A 24,110-nucleotide genomic window follows, 5' to 3' on the forward strand; every position below is an offset into this window, starting at 1 on the left:
GACTTTAAGTGAAAACCAATACTCATTTATCATTCTGAAAATCCTAGGGCCCTTAAGAATCATGCCAAATCTACTCTGCCTGTGCTCCATAAATGGAACAACAGAGCCCGGATGACAGCATAACTGTTTACAGCAGGGTTTACTGAATATTTTAAGCTCACTATTAAGATCTACTTCTCAGAAAAAAAAGATACCTTTCCAAATATCACTGCCCATTGATAATTCACCTAGTTACCCAAAAGCTCCAATGAAGATATACAGAGAGATGAATGTTGTTTTCACACCTGCTAACACAACCTCCATTCTGTAGCCCATGAATCAAAAACAAATTTCAACTTTCAACTTTTATTATTCAAGAAATACATTTTGTAAGGCTATGGCTGCCATAAATAGTGATTCTTCTGATGGATCTGGCCAAAGTAAACCAAAAACCTTCTGGAAAAGATTCACCATGCTAAATGCCATTAAGAACACTTGTGATTCATGGAAGGAGGTCAAAGTATCCACATTAACAGGAGCTTAGAAGAAGTTGATTCCAAGCCTCATGGATGACTTTGAGGGGTTCGAGATTTCAGTGGAGGAAGTAACTGCAGACGTGGTGGAAATAGCAAGAGAACTAGAACTAGAAGTGGAGGCTAAAGATGTGACAGTCTCACAATAAACTTGAATGGATGAGGAGCTGCTTCTCTTGGATGAGCAAAGGAAGTGGTTTCTTGAGATGGAAACTACCCTCGGTGAAGATATTGTGAACATTGTTGAAATGACAACAAGGGATTCAGAATATCCCATAAACTTAGTTGATAAAGCAGCGGCAGGATTTGAGAGGACTGTCTCCAATTATGAAAGAAGTTCTACTGTGGGTAAAATGCTATCAAACAGCATCGCTTGCTACAGAGTGATCTTTCGGGAAGGGAAGAGTAGGGCACAGTGCAAGGGATTAGATGGCACAGAGAGTGGAAAAGAAAGTGGAATGCAGAGAGACCAAAAATAGCTCTGTAAGCATCATGGTGGTTCACAGGATTTCCATTTACCTACAATGACTTTGGGAAAATATCAGTATCTACACACAATACAATACTACTATACACAGGCTCAGATTTAGAAGTGGCACCTTAAATCTGGAAGGCAGAAAGGAAATTGGAAAGAGAGAATACTTCAGGATACACCCTGCTAACATAGCAGCCTGAGGAGGAAAACAACCCAAATCTGTCTCATCTCACACATAGTAATCTCAATTGTTCTTTCAAAATGAAATTGGGTGATTGCCTGTATTATGTTCCACAATGGAACACCATCCAAAACACTCACTGTTACGGGGCAAAACTCCAACCTTCCATTAAGAAATGGAATCTGGGAAACATGTTTGGCTCTAAAATTGAGCTTAAACAGGCTGCTTGAACCTCTTGACATTGACCACAAAGATTGAACTAGGAGGGTTAAAACACCAGAGAGAGAATTTAAAATTGACTACTCCCACTACCGCCACTGTTAATAATAATAGTAAACAACGTACTGCGTGCACGCAGTATATCCAGTTCTAAGGTAAATGACTTACATGCATAATCTCATTTAGCCGGCCCAATAACCGTAACTTTACGTGTAGAAAACTGAGGCCCAGGATAAGATTAGAATATCAAGAGTCAAGATCTCCCTCGAAAGCCCCAGTCCTTCCCTTTTTTACCACTGTCACATCGGAAGTTTGCTGTGCTTACAGAGAGAATCCCGTTCTGAAGAAACTGGGAATCCCACGTGTGTTAAAAGCACAACTGTTGTGGTGGAAGCGGGAGGTTGGGGCGAGGCCAGAAGCGGGGGCTGCGGATGGTGGAGGTCAACAGGGGAACAAAAACCGGAGGCAAGGCAGGATCCCCGCAAAATCACAGGCTGCTTCAGTGGAGAGTAAAGCAGGGCTGTGAAATAAAGCTGCCTCTTCTGCTCTATTTTCCACCATCTCCCTCCCCCTCTCCATCTGTCTATCTCTTCCCTTTTCTTTCTCCCTCTGTCTCTTCTCCCTTTGCAAATCTTCAGCTGCTAATTTCCATCCGACACGTTTATGAATTAATTCCAACACTTTTCTCTCTCTGTCAAGATATCCTGCTTTCGAATCTCCCCCACCCTTTGGCAATGTGCGCATTTCATTCCACACACTGTTTTACCGACAATTCCCAGACGTGGTGATTTGGTCTGACATCTTTGTGTATGCAATCAACCCATGTTACTGGGGCCCCGAAGAGAATACTGGAGACTGGGTCTGCAGCTGGACAATCTTGTAACTGGGGTGAGGCTGCAGTGATGCTGAGGATACAGCGGGGCTGAGGGGAGAAGCAGCAGGCGCGGCGATGAACACCCTGCCCCTTCCTGCTGAATCTAGCAGCCTCCATCTAGAGCAAAGCTGCGGGATTCCGAAAAAGGGCATGTGTGACTTTCTTCTTCAAGTAGCAAGGGTCTGTCAGAAATAAACCCTCGGCATCCTCACCTTAATTAACAGAAAACTAATAAATAGTGCTGGGCAGGGAGTCCCAAAAATAGTTTTCCTGGAGATATAGAAACTGACACAGACACGTGAGCAACACCCTGAGCTGAGCTGCATCCCAGTGTCTTTTCAGCTTTGAAACGCGATGTTTCTAAGCACATTGATGCAGTAGAAGAACGGATTCTAAGATTTTTACATCTTAACTTTTAAAAAAAGTACACTTTAAGGATAAGCAGCACAAAGATATATGTAGCTCTAAAGAGCACAAGATATAAACAAATAGTGTATAGAGTGCCTGACATGGCCGTTCTGGATACATATTTGATAGATAGCCTCAATGATGGGTGGATGATGGACACATTTAAGGTGGAAGAGTCAAGCGATGCTATTTGTAGATGTAGCAAGGGGAAGAAAAGTCAGTGCCAAGCACATTGATGTGAGATGTAATTCTATTACCTAAATATGTGTGAAGAATGGTAAATATAAATAGGCCCACAGGGCCGGGGTAAGCAACTGAAAAAATCATGGTTTCAGACTTTGCAGAAGTTAGGTCAGCTCTGTGGCCTTTGGTTGCCTCATCTGTACAAGGAGCCCCTTTGACTGACGATTTGCAAAGCCTCTTTCAGATGTTAATAGCCTACAGATCCCCGGCCATTGCTGGACCACTACTGGCCTTTTTAGGAAAATATTGACATTTCCATCTCTCTCTGCATTAGCTCCTGTTGCTTCTGCCATATGAAAGGTCTTCCTCTGCCAGCCAAATTACAAGTCTTGTCTCTAAGGCTAGGCTCAGAAGTTACCCTCCCTGGGCAGTCTTCCAGTTTCCTCTGCAAAAGCAATCCCTCTGTCTTCTGGATGCCCTCAGAATTCTATCCTCCGTACTGTAATCTCGTTACAATACATTTGACCTAGTTGAGTCCAGGACACTTTCTCTTTGCTACTGCATTGAGGTCTTTCTTTATTCTCAGTACCAAGCACAATGCTTGGCAAAGAGGCCGTGCTCAGTGCATGTTTGCTAAATGAATGAGTGTGACACTTTTCCGTAGGAGGTCCATTTTCATCTTGGCGTTTGTTTTAACTGGATGCTTGTAACACTGTACAACAGAGGGCCAAGAAGGCTTCTTGATGAATCATCTCAGGAAGAAAACTGAGCAAGGGGAAAGCACGGCACAGAAACCAGCCCAATTATCTCAGCCAATCCCGGCCCAGGCTCTCTCTGCCTGCGCACCCTCCCCCATCATGATGAAGACAGCATCTGCAGACCAAGAGTGTGCCTGGGAACTCACATTCCTTTGCAATTAGCAAGCTCCCACATGGTAAACAGACTAATTTTGCCTGTGCATCATCAGTTTGCCTAGTCAGTGATTTCTACTCAGAGCTTGAGGAAAAGATTGTTAAGTCTAGACTGTCGCGTGAGAGAACAGAAATTGTGGACCAAAGGAAAACCCTGCTATTATTCTCATATTTGTCACAGAAGGGGCACCCAGTTAAAGACATGTCATTTATTTCTTTAAACACACTCCCCGAATGGGCAAGTCTGTATTTAAAACCACATTTCCCACCGACCCCAGCCTTGGCTGTGCTTTGTACCATTCCCACCTTGGAGCCCTCCTCTGGGAAAGAAGGCTGTGACAAAGGTTGTGGGAGGCACTATTTGGATCCATTCACAGGCAGGCACTTCACCACATTTGGGTTTTCAGTCTTTGCTGTTTTTCGTACAATATTTACTTTACACCAGGAGCTCTCCAACTTAGCTTTTTGCTTCAGCATCTCCAACCTCAGAAGCACTTCATCCCCATCAGCCTGCCTTCCCCCAGTAGATAAGAAGACAAGACAGAGACTCTTTTCTCTGCCAGACAGAGCAGGAGGCCTGCTTGACACAGCACAGAGGAATCTCTGAATGGGTGTGAACCTGCAGCTGTGAAGCCTGACACCACCCCTGGGCTCCAACATGGGAAACTGGCATGTCATTATCCACCCTGCCACTAGAACCCCAGACGCATGCAGGGTGGGCTTCAGGTTACTTGAAAATCACCATGTCATAGACTTTAGGATCTGGAAAGGGCCTTCAATATCATTTTTGTAGTGTGCCATTAACGCTAACATCTCCCATGTGCAATTCCCAACTCATGGCCCTCAGGTTCTGCTTGAAGATTTCTGTGAACACAACAATCACTACACCACAAATTGTCTTCAAATAGTGACAGGTGGGCTGGGCGTGATGGCTCACGCCTGTAATCCCAGTATTTTGGGAGTTTAACGCGGGCGGATCACAAGGTCAGGAGTCCGAGACCAGCCTGGCCAATATGGTGAAACCCCATCTCGACTAAAAAATACAAAAAATTAGCCAGGTGTGGTGGGGCACTCCTGTAATCCCAGCTACTCGGGAGGCTGAGGCAGGAGAATCTCTTGAACCCAGGAGGCGGAGGTTGCAGTGAGCCAAGATCGTGCCACTGCACTCCAGCCTGGGTGACAGAGCAAGACTCGTCAAAAAAAAAAAAAAAAAAACAAAACTGATGGCTCTTGCAGTGAGAATGTCCTTCCTGCTTCCACTTCCTTCACCATTCTCATTTAGAGGAAGAGAAAAGTGAGGGAGCAGAGAATGCCAGGGTCTAGGTTGTCAGCAAATATTAGCTCTTCTTCCTATCCTTATTACAATATTATTATTATTATTAATTGTTGCTGGTCTTACATTTTTTGTTTGTTTATTATTATTCTGCATTCGAACATTGTCTCCGTCCTCATTCTACCTATATCCTAGCTGCACATTAGGGTTGGGCACCTAAGATTTCAGGGCCACCAGCTGCATCTTGAACCCTTCTGTAGTTACACACTTGGAATTGAGTTTAGTCATTTCCTCATTCGATGTCAGTTCAGGTGAGTGAATGTATACAGCAGGTCAGGCTTGCACCCACTCTGCAAGCAGCCATTGTGTGGAGGAGGGAAGCCTCTGGAGGCTGGCAAAGAAATCCTTCTGTGCTGAACCCAGAGGGCAAGACACACCTAATGGTGCTGTTGAGAGGAAAGTCACAGTCCAGGAAACACCTGAAGGTGCAGAGGGAATGACAAAGGAAGTGAGAGAAGGAGGATACATAAGTAAAAGAGAAGAATCTTTTCTGTGCAGTGTCTGAATCATGCTGATTCCAGAAACACATGGGAATATTATTTGAAGCAAAAGAGAGAATCTCCAGTTACAAGCCTGGTGTGCCATCTTCATGATGCTGCTTTTCACAGCAGACGTGTTATGTAACAGATGTTAGCATGACATTATGGTAAGAGTTCAGACTTTGCAATCAATCCTTCAGATGTGGGTTCAAATCCTGGTTCCACCCCTGAGTAACTATAAGAAGTGAAGACATATGCCATAACATGTGACAGCCTTAGTTTTCTCATCTGAAAAATGAGGATGATAACGGCCCTACTTGGCTAGGAAGTGACTGCATGAGAGAGTACATAAAATGTCTAGAAACGTTTGTTAAGAAAGCCATTTGTTCCTTCTCAACCTGCAAACCTGCTCACCAGTCCTGCCTGTTACATCCTGCCGCTTCCTCCTGCCCGGTGGCTACCATGCAAGGCTCTGCCAAACTTTCACTCCTCCATGTCCTCACAGTTGGCACCAGGGTCCTCTGATCCCCTCATGACCTCACAGTTGGCACCAGGGTCCTCTGATCCCCTCATGACCTCACAGTTGGCACCAGGGTCCTCTGATCCCCTCATGACCTCACAGTTGGCACCAGGGTCCTCTGATCCCCTCAGCAGGCACATGTGGCTGACACATTTTGACATGCAACAGTGGGTGATACTACTACCTGCTATGTAGATTCTATCATTCCTTTGTGAAGGCCAGAGAGGAAGCTGTTATATGCGGATTTTGAAAATGAGAAAACTGAGGCTCAGAAAGTTTATGTGACTTGCCCAAAGCCGTCAAGCAGAAACTGGTGGATTCAGACCTAGGTCATTTACTTCAAATTTCTGCATTCCTTATATTGCAACACACTATATTTTGCATCTTGTTTCCTCAGAGATGTTATTCTTATGTGTCTAATTAGACAGTTTATGTCTTTGGAGATAGTAACCATTTTCTACACTTTTCTGTATCTCTCACTACATGGGTGACACAGAGTAGGAAAACAAATAGATAAGCAGAGTTCAGATCTTCACCCTATCACTTGTAAGCTGTGCAACCTAGGGAAGTTTATTCATCCTCACCAGCCTCATCTTCCTCATCTGGAAAGAAGTAACGAAGTGTTTCCTCTTCTTTCATTTCTCTCTCTCTCTCTTTTTTGGGGGGAGGAGGTGGAAAAGAGCTTGTAAAAATTGGTGTTAATTCTTCTTCAAATGTTTGATAGGAATCACCAGTGAAGCCATTTGGTCTTAGGCTGTTTTGTGTGGGGGGGAGATTTTTAAATTACTAATTAAACCTCTTGCCTATTTACAGTTTCTATTTCCTCTAGAGTCAATGTTAGTAGTTGTGAATTTCTGGGAATTTAGCTATTCCATCTAAGTTATCTAATTTATTGGCACACATTTTTGTTGTTGTTGTTTTTGGATTGTTTGTCTGTTTTGTTTTTGAGACAGTCTCACTCTCTTGCCAGGCTGGAGTGCAGTGGTGTGATCTCGGCTCACTGCAACTTCTGCCTCCTGGGTTCAAGCGATTCTCCTGCCTCAGCCTCCCGAGTAGCTGGGACTACAGGCAAGGGCCACCATGCCCAGCTAATTTTTGTCTTTTTAGTAGAGAGGGGGTTTCACTATGTTGGCCAGGATGGTCGCCACCTCTTGACCTTGTGATCCACCTGCCTTGGCCTCCCAAAGTGCTGGGATTACAGGCATGAGCCATTGAGCCCAGCCAGCACACAACTGTTAATAGTGTTTTATTATTATTATTTCTGTAAGGTCATTAATAATGTCCCTTCTTTTATTTCTAATTTTAGTAATTTGCATCTTTTCTTTTTTTTTCATGTTCAGACTAGCCAAAAGTTTGTCAATCTTGTTGATATTTTCAAAGAATCAATTTGTAGTTTCATTTATTTTCTTTACCATTTTTATTATTTATTAATTTCCACCTATCTTTATTATTTTCTTTTTCTCCCTTAGCTTTAGTTTTCTATTTTTTTCCCCATTTTTTGAGGTGAAAGGTTAGATTATTGATTTGAAAATTTTTCTCTTTTTAAATATAGGTGTTTGCACCTAAAAATACATCTTTAAGCAATGCTTTAACTGTGTTTCGTATGTTTTGCTATGTTGTGTCTTTATTTTCATACATTTCAAAATATTTTCTAATTACCCTTGTGATTGTTTTTCTTTGATTCACTGGTATTTGAGTGTGTTAATTTCCATTTTTTTTAATTTCTCAATTTTTTGTTATTTATTTCTGTTTTAGGTTTAGTATGGTCAGATACTACACTGTATGATTTTGATCAAGTCATATACTATACTTTCTATTATTTCAATCATTTACAGTTTATGAAGACCTGTTTTATGGCCTAGCATCTGCTGTATTCTGGAGAATGCTCCATATGTACTTGAAAATAATGTATATTCTGCTGTGGTTGAGTGGAGTGTTTCATAGATGTCTTTTGGTTATAGTTGGTTCATAATGGTGTTCTTATCTTCTATTTCCCTGTATCATCTGCCTAGTTTCATATATATTATTAAGAATGAAGTACTAAAATCTCCAACTATTATTGTTGAATTGGTTATTTCCCTCTTCTTTTAAATCAATATTTGCTTGGTATATTTTGGGGCTCTGTGATTTGTTGTACTTATGTTTATAATTTTTGTATATTCCTGATGGATTGACCTTTTTATCATAGTAAAATGTCCTTCAATCTGCAGTAAATTTTGTTGTTTTAAAATATATTTTGTGAAATAGCCACTCCAGCTTTTTAATTCCTGTTTACATGGAATATATATTTTTATTTTTTAAAGTTCAACCTATTTGTATCTAACATGTCTCCCATAGATAGTATGTAGTTGGATTTTATCATTTTTATCAAGTCTAACAATCTCTGCCTTTTGATTGAATTGTTTAGTCACAGTTAATGTTACTAGTGATGTACTTAGATTTACTTTTTTGTTTACTACATGTCATACGTCTTTTTTGTTCCTCTGTTTGTCCTTTGCAGCTTTCTTCATATTATATGCAACATTTTAATCTCTTTAATATTAATGCTTTTTCACTCTATTTTATTGAGATATTTTATTAGTTATTGCTCTAGGGCTTACTGTATATGTCTTAACTTATCAGAATCTACTTCAGATTTGTACTTACTTAATGCCAGTGAGACCTAGAAATATTACTTTTATATAGCTTTATGCCCTTTTCCCACATTTTGTTTCTTATATGTATTACAACTGTATTGTTACAAACCAACAGTGCATTTTTATAAGGTACCATTTAATTAATTATATGACTTTCACAGAAGCTGAGAAAAGAAAGGAAAACAGGTACCTATTTATAGAATTGATGGTATTAACCATCTTATTTGCCATTTCTTGTTTTCTTTATTTGACCCTGTGGAATCAAGTTACCATCTGGTGTTATTTCATTACTCTAATACAAGTTGGCGCCCACCTACCACTTTTACTGTTGTTGTTGTCAGATAAATTACATTTCTATATATTATAAGCACAACAATACAATTATGTACACAACGCGTTCTACAATTGTTTTCTTAAATCAATTAAGAAAGAAGGAATAGGCATTTATACTGCCTTTTATAATTGCATAATTACTTTTATCAGTAATATTTGCTTTTTTGTATCAATTTAAATTACTCTCTAGAGTCCCTTTCTTTCAGCCTCAAGACTGTGCTTCAGTATTTCTTGTAAGGTGGTCTGCAAGCAAGGTTTCTCACAGTTTTTGTTTACCTAGAAATGTCTTTATTTCACCTTCATTTTTTTTAAATTAAGGAATTAATGTCTTCAGAGTATGTTTAGGTTCACAACAAACTTGAAACCAAGGCACACATGAAGAGCCTCCCTCATCTGTTACAATTGCTGAACCTATACTGATACATCATTGTCACCTACAGTTTGTAATTTTCATTAGGGTTCACCTTTGGTGGTGTACATTCTGTGGATTTGACGAATATATATCGACACATTTATCTTGTACGTATTTTGTTAGATTTCTAGTTAAGTATTTTATTTTGGTGGGTGCTGATGTAAATAATATTGTGCTTTTAATTTCACACTCCACTTGCTCATTACTGGTATATGGGAGAGTGGTTAAATTTAGCATGTTTACTCTTAGTCTGTTTTTCTGTTGCTATAATGAAATATTTAAAACTGGACAATTTATTTTTAGAAACAAAACATTTCTTACAGTTCTGGAGGCTGGAAAGTCCAAGGTTAAGGGCCACTCTTAGTGAGAGCCTTCTTGCTGGTGGGGCCTCTGTGGAGTCCTGAGGTAAGGCAGGGCATACTATGGAAAGGGGGCTGAGCATGCTCGCTTGGATCTCTCTTCCTCCTTGAAATTCTCAGCTTCAAATCGGTTTTTTTTTTTCTTTTTTCTTCCTCTTGTTATAAAGCTACCAGTACCACCCCTATGATAACCCATTAATCCATGAAGCCATGAATGAATTAGTCTACTCATGAGAGCAGAGCCATCATAACCCAATCACCTCTTAAAGTCCCCACCTCTCAATCCTGCCACATTGGTGATTAAATTTCAGCATGAGTGTGGGAGAGGACAAATATTTTAAGCATATCATTAATCTTGCAATCTTGCTATGATTGCTTATTAGTTCCAGGAATTTTTTTGTTGTTGTTGATTCTTTCAGATTTTCTATATGGACTATCGTGTCATCAGCAAACAGATTTACTTCCTCCTTCCCTATTAATATGCTTTTCTTCCCTTTTCTTGTCTTGGACTTCCAGTACAATGTTTAAAAGGAGTGGTGAGAGAGGACATCCTTGCCTTGTTTCTCATCTTAGTGGAAAAGCTTCTAGTTTTCACCTTCATTTTTTTAAATTCCTGGTTTAATTTTATTTTTTATTTCCATAGGTTTTTGGGAACAGGTGGTATCTGGTTACTTAAGTAACTTCTATAGTGGTGATTTGTGAGATTTTGGTGCACCCATCACCAGAGCAGTATACACTCAACCAAATTTGTAGTTTTTTGTCCCTCACCCCCCTCCCACCCTTTCCCCCTGAGTCTCCAAAGTCCATTGTGTCATTCTTATGCCATTGCATTACCTTCATTTTTTAACGTTAGTTTTGCTTGATAAACTATTTTTGATTGACTCTTTTAAAAATACCATTTTAAATATGTCATTCTACTGCCTTATAGTCTTCATTGTTTCTAATGAAATGTCCTCCGTTAATATTGTTGGAGAGTCCTTGTACATGATAAGTTAGTTTTCTCTTGCTGCTTCCAAGATTTTCTTTGTTTTTGTCTTTCAACCTTTTCCCTGTGATGCTTATGGGTGTGGATGTTTTCACATTTATCCTGCTTGGAGTTTGTTAAGTTTATTAGATGTGTAGGTCAATTTTTCTATCAAGTTTTTGAAATTCTCAACTTCAAATATTTCTTCTTTCTCTCCTCTTTTTCTGGGACCCCCTCCCCACTGTGTTTAAGTTGTTGTACTTAATGGTGTTCCATATGTCCTTGTGGCTCTGTTCACTTTTCTTCACCCTTTTTTCTCTGTTTTTCTGATTGCATACTTTCCATCAATACATATTTAAGTTCATTGAGTTTTTTGCTAGTTAAAGTTTATTACTGAGCCCCTCTCATAACTTTTTTAAATTTAGGTTATATTTTTCAAATACAGAATTACCATTTGCTTCTTTTGGGGCTCAATTATGTCTTATCAATATTCTCTATTTGATGAAGCATTGTCATCACACATTTATATTATTTCGTTAAGCATTATTCCCTTTAGTTTTTAAAATATATTTATTATGTCTGTTTGAAGTCTTTGTTAAATCTGACATCTGGGGCCTCTCACAGGCAGTTTCTGTTGCTGTATTTTTTCTTGTGAAAAGTCACACTTTCCCGATTCTTTTCATGTCTCATAATTTTTTGTTGAAATCTGAATATGTCATATAACACATTTCAGCAACTCCGGACGCTGACCCTCCTCGCTCTGTTGTTTGCTTGTTTGTTTAGTGACTCATCCATTTCCCTCTTCGTGGTTTCCAGGTCATGGTGCCCCCTCAACTTCTACCTTAGAGGAACCAAGTGCATCAAGGCCCCTCCTCTTTCACATGCTTCATTGTGTGTTTTCAAAATACATGTTTTTCACTTTTAAATTCATTTTACTGTTTGAAAATCCTCAAAGAATTATATAGGCACATACAAAATATTTTATTCATCCTTAGAGAAATTTTGCCTCAAGTCTAATTACCCTTTTGGGAAGGGCGTGTTTGAATATGGAGAATCATACAAATAAAAATGCAAAGGAGAGAAATATTAGGACAAAAAAACAAAACCAGCTTTTCCTTAATTTAAAAGAAAATCAACCTATCATAACAGTTTTTGAGAAGTCCAGAATCATATTTACTTGATTTTGCACATACCAGGCTGATCTCCTTTGGAATCTCAGTATTATCAGTGCCTACAGAGTATATTTAAAATTATTTATTGTGGCATTCATGGTTCTTTATAATAAAACTTTAATTTTTTTCCACCTATGAAAAATTTATTTTTAATAAAGTCATTTTTCCATAAATATCACATAAACCCTCATTTCAGTCAAATGTCACTCACTGTCTCCATATACATTTTGGCCTATGTTGTTTCTCCTACTCATGATAATCTTACTTTTCCTTTCTGTCAGGGCCAGTTCTGTCTTTTCTTCTAAACAGTTTAAATCTTACCTTCCTCTAGAAAAGCCTCCTCTAGTACTCATAGCTGAAGTTATCTTAAATTTCTCTTATTTACTACAGAATTTACTACATCGATCTTTTCTTTGGCAATTAGAAATTCCCTACCTTATGTTCTCTATTCTATTAGGTTCTTGCCAATTAAACTGCGCATTGTTTTCCTGGTGTTCCAGCTCCTCAAGGAGACCATCACCTCTGTGGCTACAGTGGCAGAGTCTTCATTTCTCTCTCATTCCCTTATAGCACAGTACTAAAAGGACTTTAACCTTTTATACACAGTGACCAACTGTCACCAAGAAGCCTTTTTCCTAGCTGTTGAGAAAGAAGGCAAGCTGAAAAACAACATCTTTTAAAATTCCTCTAGCTGAGGGCTCTGACAAGATTGATGAATGCCTTAATTCCTTGACTACACAGACAAAATATTATTTCATCCTTTATAATAGCTTGCACATAGTAGGTGATCAGTAAATATTGACTAAAATTTCCCAATGGCTTTCATACAGTTTGCTGTGCCACTTTTCTTCTATTGATTTTTGCTTTCCACTAAGTAATGAGTGTGTTTCTAATGTGCTAAAATGAACAACAGATTTTCATGACTTTATCAGTGACATGCGCGAGTCTTCAAGCTCCCTGCAAACACAGCCTTTCTTTATATCATTCCAGCTAAGCCCATGTGTTCAGCCCCACCCCATTCTTGATTCTTCTCCAGCATTGATGTGCTTTGCACTATAGCTTTTCTTGACTTGATACATCTAGCTCTGATCAGTGACTTGGAATGGCCTCTTTGTAAAACTTTCAACGGCAAAGATCTTTCTTCTCCTTATGTGGCTGTACAGAGGTGACAAGACAGTAAGTGAAGTGTGAAGACACACGATTATCAAAATTCCAGGGAGGCCCTGTCTGCAGTCCTGGGGCTGAGGGCAGGCTGTTTGGTCATTACACTCTCACCTTTCCCACCCTCTTCTTTACTCTCTTTCCCTCCCACCTCCAAACCACACCAATACTGACTTTATTATCTACTCCCAAATCTAGATGTGTGGGCCCTAAAACCACTAGACCCTACAGGCCCCAGCCTAGACTGACACCTTGTGTGTAACTTACTGTACTTCAATTACTTGTACAATAACCACCCTGCTGCTACTGCTGCTGCCGTTATCCTCTTGGCAAGCGTCAATGTGGTGTCATTTGCTTTTACAGCAGAACCATTAACAGGAATCCAACAGACTAAATACTTGCCATCCCAGGTACTCAGAGACAGGGATGGGGCATTCTTGTTGGTGCTGGTCACACAGGCAGACATGGAGTGGCTTCCTGGTCCAGGCAGCTTCCCAGAGGCTGCAGTTTCCTGATAGTAATGCCTTCCTGATTTGGGGTGGCTCTGACTGGGAGAGATGGCAGCTTCTTCGTACAACAGGAAGTCTTGGTGGCCCCAGTTCTATGGTGTGATTTTCTAAAAATTCAACCTGTTTTGTCTATCCTCTTGATGACTGAGCAAGCCATTTAATGTCCCACACTAAACACCTCTCTGCTAAAACAAGTTGCAATGTATTCTGAGCTTACAGCAACTGCAACCTGACTGGCATGAGGGCCATCCACCTAGCAGGGGTTGTCTGAAAGCAATAGGCAACACACAGTTACCAAGGTCATATTCATTGCTGAGTGAATATGCTCCACAACATGTCAGGATGGAAAGCCCCATTATTCATTTTCTGGTGCTGCATCTCCTCGTGTGCATTTTTGTTAAAGCCATCGTTTGTCATGTTAAGCAGCTGTTGCAACATAAAGAGAAACTGTCAAATAATATGGCATTTGGAAATGGTGACATTTTCCTTTTAATGTCTCTTTCCTCCATTTCCCTCTACCCTCTTTCAGACTATTGCCACAGTAGCAATGTGCAAGGACCATCAGCCTGACAAGTGGCTCTGTTTGCTGCTGAACAAAAACAGAACTGGGAATAGGCCCTTCCTTGTTCTCAGTGAGTTCTGTGATCTTCATGGGAAACCGCAGCCCCCTGCTCCCTCTGCTTGAGGCCCTGAGAGGCTGGCTATACTCATTCCACAGACCAGAAGTTGATTACTGTTGGTTCATAATGTTGTTGATGGAAAAAAGCACCACCTAGGTCTGTCTGGCACCTGGAACCCCATGTTAGGAAGCCTGAGTGTACACAGGTCTGAGAAGAGCTTCACACAGCCCATACCTGGTACTCAGCCTCCAGCTATCTCCCTGCACCAAAGAGTGTCAGCAAGTATAACGGTTTTGTGTTGTTTGTTTGTTTTTAATCAACTTTTGTGCTAGTGCCAGACCCTGACTTGACAACCTTTTTCTACTCATCAATGAGGTCTCTTCATCCTCAATTTCTGGCTCCATCCTGGCCTAGATTTTAAGACTAATGTCCTCCTTCTCCTCCTTCTAAGGGATTTTATGGAGCTTATGATGAGGCTCTGTGCAAGTGGGTATTGTCACAAAATATAACTGTTCCCTTCCACCTCCAAAATCACTAATTCAAACATCCCATGCTTATACCACAATCCCTCTTTTGTCAGCTTGCTTCTCCAATTATTCCCACCACAATGCATCTTTGACTATTTTGCGACTTCCTGGCCATTGACTCCTGTACTTTAACTCAATTCAGAAGATTTCTGCTTTCTTCAGTTTCCTCCTAAACCAGCTTGGATTTCATGGTTTGTTATTATAATTGCTCCAACACCTTAGACTTCTTTGCTCAATAATCTTTTTGTCACAAACTTGTCAACAAATTCCAAACCTGGGTGAACTCAGCTTTCTGTTTTCTCTGAGTCTGCAGCTGAGAAGTCAAGCACAGTTAAGGACTCAACAAAGTTGACTGATTACTTAATAAACTCATGCTCACCAAAGGCAAAGGCCCTTCAGCCTTATCCTACAATTTTCCAGCTAATCTTTGGTCAGTTCATACATCTAATTTCCACAATGACTTTTTCAAACCTTCCCCAATCCTCTCATTCCCCTGAGTCCCCACTCATCTCCCCTTTGCTCTCAGCAGATGACAATCTTCTACTTAAGAGCAATAGAGAAAGCACGGAGTGGATCTGGCCTAGCCTACCCCTTACCAAGCATAGAGAAAGCACAGAGTGGATCTGGTCTAGCCTGCCCCTTACCAAGCACACAAACCTATCTACACGTGGGTCTTCTTTCCCTCCAGCTGCTATGGAGAAGCTGTCCCTCCTCGCATAATAACTCATGTCTCTGGCCATGCTTTGGGTTTTATCTCATCTTAATGTCTCAGGAAAATTACTCTAATAAGTATTTCTTGCCTTTATTATATTTCAGCCTCACTATATCAAGTTTACCCTTTCTATTCGAAATATATGACAACATAAACTAAATTAACTTTTTAACCTGGTCCTTCATCTTCCAGCTACCTCTCTATTAGTTTCCTCCTCACTTCAGCCAAGTATCTCAAAGAGTTTTCCAAAATGTTCACTCCCATTTCTTATCTCCCCATCACACTTCGCATACCAATACAGCCTTTCACTCGTCACTCTACCAAAGTTCTCCCTATGGTCACCGAAAAAGCTCGTCATCACTGGTCATCAGAGAAATGCAAATCAAAACCACAATGAGATACCATCTCATGCCAGTTAGAATGGCGATCATTAAAAAGTCAGGAAACAACAGATGCTGGAGAGGATGTGGAAAAACAGGAACGCTTTTACACTGTTGGTGGGCGTGTAAATTAGTTCAACCATTGTGGAAGACAGTGTCTAGATCCTCAAGGATCTAGAACCAGAAATACCACTTGACCCAGAAATCCCATTATTGGGTATATACCCAAAGGATTATAAATCATTCTACCATAAAGACACATGCACACATATGTTTATTGCAGCACTATCCACGGGGTATTCTTAAACCTTCAACTTCTCGAGACTTCTCTGTATCTTTCAACACTTTCTCTTCCTTCAAATACTACTTTCCTTTGATTTTCTCATAGCCCTAAGCCTGTTTTCTCTTTGTTTTCATTGCAAGATTACCTTCTTCCGCTTGGATTCTGAATGTTGGGGTTCTTCAAGGCTCTGTTCAAGGCCCTCTCGTCTGTTTACTCTATACTTTCTCCAGAGTCTATAGCTTCAATTATTACCTATATGCTAATAACTCACTAATTAGTCTCAAGTCTGGAGCCCTGTACATATATATCCACCTGCTATTTTAGTATCTTTTCTGGAACTCATTCATTCTTTCTCTCCACAGTTACTGCCCACCTACCTTGATGCCACTATAGGCACTGATTATACAGATGTGAACAATATAGACCAAGTCTATATTGACATGAAACTTAAGATTGCTGTAGGATAATAAATAGGAAAGAAAGAAAATATAACAAATATAATATAACGATAGGAAGTGGTAAGTATCCTGAAGAAAAATAAAGCAGATAAAAGAGTAACAAATAATGGAAGTTTTGTTTTCAGTTGTACGGTTATGTAAGTCCTCTCTGATAAAGTGACATTTCATCAAATGAACCATGCAAAGTTTTGGAGGAAAACAATGCCAGGCAGAGAAAATAGCAAGTAGAAAGGCAATGAGGAAGAAGCATATAATATGAGTATATGGGTGCATAAACTCAGCATAAAAAATAACTTTTCAGATTCCCTTAATTTACCCAACTTCTCCAGCCTGGATGTCCTATCCAGGTTTCAAGCAAAAAAAAAAAAAAAAAAAAAAAGCACACTTTTCATATCCAACATCTTACTAAGTCCTGTAAAATCTATTTTTCTGGAAATTCTACTTTATTCTTCCTACTTAGTCATTTCCTATCATCAGCAGCTGGCTTTCTTTTTTGCACTCTGCATCCCCTGTGCCAAGATCTGTCCATGTAGTAGGCATATCTTCTAGATAGTACCTTCTCCTGTCTTCTTTTTTTTTTTTTTTTGAGACGGAGTCTTGCTCTGTCACCCAGGCTAGAGTGCAGTGGTGTGATCTTGGCTCACTGCAAGCTCCACCTCCCGGGTTCACACCATTCTCCTGCCTCAGCCTCCCGAGTAGCTGGGACTACAGGTGCCCACCACCATGCCCGGCCAATTTTTTGTATTTTTAGTAGAGACGGGGTTTCACCGTGTTAGCCAGGATGGTCTCGATCTCCTGACCTTGTGATCCGCCTGCCTCGGCCTAGCTATCTCTTGAAATATAAGACTAAAGCTGTTTTCAAAGATTTACTGATATCTGCTTTTTACTCTTCTTCCTTGTCCAACATAAGGTGTTACTTATCTGGTCATGATAGAGCGGATTGTTGGAGGTGTATTTTATTGTGAAAATCAGAATAAAGGGTAGAAATGCCAGCAATTTCCAGAAGATTTGTCTGCAGTTAGTTATTTGTTCTGTTCTTACGAAGGGTGGACAGCTGCTGGACTAGGGTGGAAAGCTGGATTGAATGAGGTGGGGGGAGGGGTTACAATTCAGAACACAGGACTTGATGCTATTTCAGTTCCTGTTCTCTTAATGAAGTGGTATTTGCTGAAAGAAGCTATTTGTTTTCCCATCAGAAAGATCTCCTATAAAAAACAGGCAGCCATTTATGAATCCCTAACAGTTGATGTGCCCAGTATCACGCCACCTGTGACTCGTGTTTATTTCCCTTGTGGAGGTCAAGGATGAGGTTAGCATGTATAGCCGCAACCAGTTCCAAGCTCCCATCAGGTGTCCAAGTTGATTTGCAGAAAAATGGGATGATGATTTTATAATAGCTAATAGAGTTTCTGATTTAATGCAGCTGCTAGAAATTAGCAAGGACTCCACTGAAAGCTTCCCAGTCACTTATAATAACAGGATAATAAATCACTCCTAGTACTTTCTGGCATTTATAATTTTATTAGAAACATAAGCCCTAGTTCAGCTACTCTTCTCAGTTTGTTTTTCATTTATCTATTAAATTACCTTTTAAAGTTCAAGGAAAAAGAAAACATTGTTCTTATTTGGCTGCCAGATATATGAATGAGTGATAGTGTCTCCACGGAATTCCTTATTTCAAAAGGGATTGGAGAGAAGGGGCAGAATATTTAGATGCAGCCATAGGGAGCTTTTTGAAATTTTCATTGTCTTGGGGACAATGTAACGCATAGCAGAAAGCACTAGATGTTGGCTGTGAAGACCCTTGTCCCACACACTTTCCTCTGCTCCCTGCCTGCACGACACTGGGTTACTTTCTCCACATCTGAGAGCTTAATTCTCTCATTTATAGAAGTGGGATCATCATCTCTTTTCAATGTCTATTTGCAAGGTAGTTGGTATGTCTCATAAAATAATACATGTGAAAGTGTTTTGTAATTTGTCAGGTTCAATGGATATTAGATATTTTTGTTTATGAAGAGCTTTGTTTTTTTGCGTGTTGAAAACACTTATTCAAAATAGGAGGCCCTGATTGCTAAGCTATTCACAGCTGCTTTGTTCCCCCTGCCCTGGGCTCCTAAGGAAGGTCTACCTCTCTCTCTCTGCTGGATCTCTCAGCTGATTCTCAACTGTGTCAATAACAACTAAATAATATCCCAAAATACCCAGAATCTGGAACTGGGCCAGCTTCCTTCTAGATTTAGCTCATAGATAGCTATCTACTCATATTGCAGTCACAAAATCACAAGAAAATGTGTATCGCACTCACTGTAAATGCAGCCACACATTCACTCATGTGACTCATGTGGCCATATTTTTTTCATATTCTTATAAATACACTTTGGCAGAACCTATGTCATCTGGTCCTTGAATCGTACAAAGAAGAGATATTTAGGAGCACTGGGAGCTACTGTACCCAACAACAGCTGGCAGACAGAATTATATAGAGTGCATATAGGAGTCTTTGGTGACCCACCTGATCTACAAACTTGCTAAAATAGGAAGCAGGTTCAATATATTTAATTCAATTCCAAAAAGTATTTATTAAAATGGCTCTACACTGCTTAGTGCTATGGAGAATAGGACAAAAAATGTGTGGTCTTATTTTTTTATGTATTTTTTTTGCCCCGAAGGAGTTTATGATCTCATTGGGGAGATAAGATCTGCACAGTCCCTGGAGAACATCAGGATTGGATACAGAATGAAGAGCAGAAATGGGCCAGAGGAGACACGGAAGTCCTGTGGAAAATGTAAGAGCTGCTGAAAATGGTTTGTGGACTTGGGAAGATTCCGACAAAACAAAAAGAATGGAGGAATGGCGTTAAGAAACTGGTGGAGGCAGAAATAAATACTGGATGCAGGCAGGCTAAGTAGGACCTCTGTCTGATAGTGGCAGACAGGGACATCACCTTCACAGCACAGGTGATACAAAGAAACACACGTAGTTGATGACCAGTGGGTGCTGAGGTAGGAGATAAAAGGTAGGAAAATTGTTTGGACCAAGCTTGGGAAGCCTTTAAAATTATTTGACTTTTAACCTCTAATAAGTGAGAAGTCACATGGGTTTTTAAGAAAGGAATGGTGTGATCAGATTTTGGTTTAACATAGTCCCCCTGATGTCACAGTGGAGAGAAGAGTTTGGTAGCAGGGAGGCCAATGAAGGTATCTTCTCCACTGAAAAGGCTTAAAATGACAGGAGCTGAATCTCATCCAGCTGGAAACAGGACTAGCATCATTCCAAAAGAAGTGATACTTACACTGTCTTTGTGTCCCAGAGGGGTTCCCTTTAAACCACTCATGTGAATGGCCACCCCAGGGGTATGCAAGGTGTGGCTCTGCAGAAGGTACGAATAAAGGATATTTCTAGGATTCAGATGGCAAGGCTTTATAACCAAGGAAATATCCAGGGTGAGGGAGCAGGGGTCAGTCCTTGGATCTGTGTCCTCCTCTGTCTCCATGTTCCCCCTTGGAGACCTACTCTTATGGCTTTAAATATAATTGCTATGCCAATGACTCAAATACATGCATATACATAATGTGTAGATTATATATGTGTATATATACACACACACACATACTCACACATATACACATATCTTTCTCTGAATTCCAGAATTGAATATTCATCTGCTTAGTTACCCTCTCCACTTGAATTTTTAGTAGGCATCTAAAATTGAACATGTGCAAATCCCAACTCCTCATGTTATCCTGTTCCCAACTTACATCTCCCACATGTTTCACATCTCAACAAATGTCAGCTTCATCTTTTCATTTATTCAGAACCAAAACTTTGGAATCAGCCTTGACTCTTTCCACCCTCTCATATCTCATACCCGGCCCATCAACAACCACTGACAGATGTGCCATCAAAACACATTCGGAATCCCATCCCTTCTCCCTCCATTCATTTCAACCTGCTCTAAACCACCTCTGTCTCACACCCGGATCACTCTGCACTTTCTGCCGTGCAATAGATTCTCACAATAGCAGGAGGAACAACTGTTTAAAGCAAGTCTGTTCATGTCACTCCTCTGTCCCGAGCCCTCCCCTGGCCCCATTTCACTCAGAGTACAGAGCCTCGTATGACATGGCTCCTCATCCCTGTCTGACCTCTCCTCCTCTCCCACAAGTCCATTCTAGCCACACTTCCTTGTTCCTTAGACAGCCTGGTCACATTCCTGCCTATGGCATACGAAGTGGCAGCCACATATTCTTAAAAGGCTCTTTCTCCAAACATCCACAGGATGGCCTCTGCCAAGAGGTTTTTGCTCCAGTGTTCTCTCAGTGAGACCTCCTCTCCACAACCCTCCCACGGTGTCTTCCCTCCTCCCCAGCCTGATTTTTCTAGAGCATGTTGCCATCTAGAATACTGGGTTTTTGTTTATGTGTTTACAAATTAATGCATTTATTGTCATTTCTACTAGAACAAAACGTTGCTTAATATCTCAACACTCAAGAAAAATGTGAAGCTGGGAAAGTAGACTTGGTGGTCTTCAGAAAGTAAGTAACAGTTGAGGCCCTGGGAGAGGGAGGGTTTAACCAGGAGAAGTTGCTGGGAGAGCAGCATGTAAGAGACTGAGAAGGAAGGGATGCTGATGGAGAAGAAGGCAGGTGGATTATAAAGGCAGGAGGAAGCCTGACTATTCAGAATGAAAGGGTGAAGAGTGTTGAAGCAAAATATTGAGCCATTTGGTCAAATATCATAAAGAGGCTGAGTAAGATAAAAGTTAAGGGCTGAATCTTGAGTCTAGATGTTAGAGAGAGGTTATTGCCCTTAAGGAAATTAGTTTTAGTCGAGTAGAGAGAGAGAGCAGAAGCCACACTATAGTGCCTCAAAATGTGAATAAGAGATAAAAGAAATACGGATGGCAAATATATATTCACCAACTTGATGAAGGGACAAAGGAAGATGAGCAGGATGCTGAATAAAGAGTAGCTCTATGAGTAGATGGGGTATTTCCTGAGGTCTCAGTAACCTCTAGCTGGAACTATGAAAAAAGAAAGCCAGAGAGAGCTCCTTCTTGGATAATAAGTAGATGTACAATATCAGCAAAATATTCCCCTTACTTTCTTAGTTGCCAGTTTATATTAAATCCCTGAAAGAAGAATTTAAGTTTGGCATTTTGTTATTATTAAAGTACTATATTAACAACAGTCTGACATCTTTAATCCATTCAACTAGAAATTATTTGTTTCCCCTAGAACTAAAACAGGAAGTGGGAGGAAAGCAAGGTTTCTGTATTTGTTCTAAGTATTTCTTATTTTCTTAAAAGACATAGGCCCTGTGGATTTATTACTGATAAGTGCCTTGTAATGAAGTGTTAGCAAGGAATGCACTTGAAGTGCCTTTAGCAAATTTAATTTTTAAGTGTGTTATGCAGTCAGAAAATTGACACTAAAAACAAGGATGTACATTTCCATCTCCATTTTCCCTCGGTGGTTTCTGGGCTATCTCTGCTCGGTTCATAGACAAGAGATAATTTGGTAAATGGCACAGCCTCAAACTCCATTTGGAACTAGAAAAACAGGCCCAAGGGTTTCCCTTCAATTAACTATTTCCCTGTGGGCAAAAAGGAAAGTCTGCTGTGAATTTTGGGGTGTACGGTCACTTATTTCACAGCATATACAGTCCCGTGTCACTTAATGACAGAGATTCATTCTAAGAAATGCGCCATTAGGCAATCCTGCCATTGTGCAAACATCAGACAGCACTCACACAAATCTATAGGCTATAAACCTGCAACAGCATGTTACTATATTGAATACTGCAGGCAGGTGTAATGCAGTGGTAAGTATTTCTGCATCTAAGCCTATCTAAACACAGTAAAATATGGTATTATAATCTTGTGGGACCCACGTCACATACACAGTTCATCACAGATCCAAACGTCGTTACGCAGTGCATGGTTGTATTGGGCATTTATCTTATGCCTGCACAGTGCTAGGCACCAGGGAGGATACAGAAGAAATGGAAAAGACAATCATTTTTAGAACACTTTCAGCCCCATAGCAGCAATAAGATAAGATGTAGTGAGATGATTAGGATGTGGTTTCTGTAGCTAAGGCCGTGTGGTGGTTAGGGCAAAGTCCAAGGTGACAGGGGCCCACTCTGCAGGCAGCACTGGGTCCTGAAGGCGGAGTTCTGTTGGGATTTGTCGATGGACAGGGAAGCTATGGAAGCTACTGGAAAGCCTGAGAGGAGGTTTTGGGAGAACACTGAGGGATAACAGGCACCAGTGGGAAAGGGCCTGAGGGAGGAACGTGAATTTGATACAATGAGCTCACACAGGAACCACCGCACATTTATAAACATTAGCAGTTGACTATTGGCTGAAGAGGTGTTCAAGGAAAATTCATCTGACAATTACACATAAGAATGACTAGAGGAGAGATTTTACAGAGGGAAACAAAAAGACAGCGATGGATGCCATCTTGGCTCACATGGTGATCTTAGACTCAGCTTATTTTAGAAAAAGGGTTAAACGTAAAAATCGGTGACATCACCAAATAAGAATTGACAGAAAACTATGATAGCTGAGTCAGCTGAAGTTTCCAAACCAACAGAATGAAGAAACAAATGGAAACTCATTTTTACTTGCCAGGTTCTGTGTTAGGTGTTTCACATTTTCATCATATTTGATCTCTACAATTACCTTGTAAGGAGAAAAATGAAGGTTTACAGGTTTCACTTATTTGTGTCCATCACATATCCAAACATTTGTGAAATTAAGATGCAAAAGCAGGCCTTTGGGCTCTAAACCCAGAACCCTTTCCAATGCATAATGTTTTGCCGAGCCTTGTCCTGGATTCTACGGCTCGAATACCGGCCCTTAAGCCTTTTACGTCTGCTCTACTAAGACTTCCCCAATCTCCAGACCAATTCAGCTACTCTTGTTCCTTGTGCAAGCCCCATTTTCTTCTGCCTTTGCTGCTAATATTCCCACAAGCCACTGCTTCTTTCTCCTCTCCTTATCTCTGTTAGGAGATTTTTAAAGCTCATTTTAAATATCCTGTTCTACTCTATGAAGTTCTTCCATTTATCCCAAATGTGTGTGATCCCTCTCTCCTTTGAATACCTCTACCTTTCTCTCCCTCCTTACTCTTATACTGCAGTTGCTTGGGTGTTTGTCTCATCTATAATATCAGACTGCACCCTCCTGAAAATAAATAAGGATCTTTAGGTGTCCAAAAATCTTCATAATTCCTTCACAACAGGAATTTGTTGGACAAGACAAGAAAGTAAAAAAGGAGACAATAAAAGGCTTAGAGAAAAAAAAAAAATTAAAAAGCTATAGCTACACTAGCTTAAGAGACAGCTGGGTTTGACGTCAAATGACCCTGAACTTGGAGGCAAGGGGAGCCGGGTTCTTTGGATAAGTCACTTCACCCTTCACCTCAGTTCCTCCTCTGAAATATAAGCGGTTTGGTTATGTGGTCATCTCTAAAACCG

The 24,110-nt window shown here is 40.4% G+C and overlaps 1 protein-coding gene and 1 long non-coding RNA gene across 2 annotated transcripts in view; one reads left to right on the top strand and one right to left on the bottom strand.

The window, feature by feature from the left end:
* Positions 1-24,110, bottom strand: part of OPCML (opioid binding protein/cell adhesion molecule like) — a 1,125,121-nt gene that overhangs the window by 545,031 nt on the left and 555,980 nt on the right.
* LOC129048844 (uncharacterized) lies at positions 6,226-19,410 on the top strand. The gene is made up of 2 exons (XR_008511529.1): positions 6,226-6,424; positions 19,294-19,410. It is a non-coding gene; the product is annotated as an uncharacterized LOC129048844 (long non-coding RNA).

Source organism: Pongo abelii, chromosome 9, assembly GCF_028885655.2.
Source record: "Pongo abelii isolate AG06213 chromosome 9, NHGRI_mPonAbe1-v2.0_pri, whole genome shotgun sequence".
Lineage (NCBI taxonomy): Eukaryota > Metazoa > Chordata > Mammalia > Primates > Hominidae > Pongo > Pongo abelii.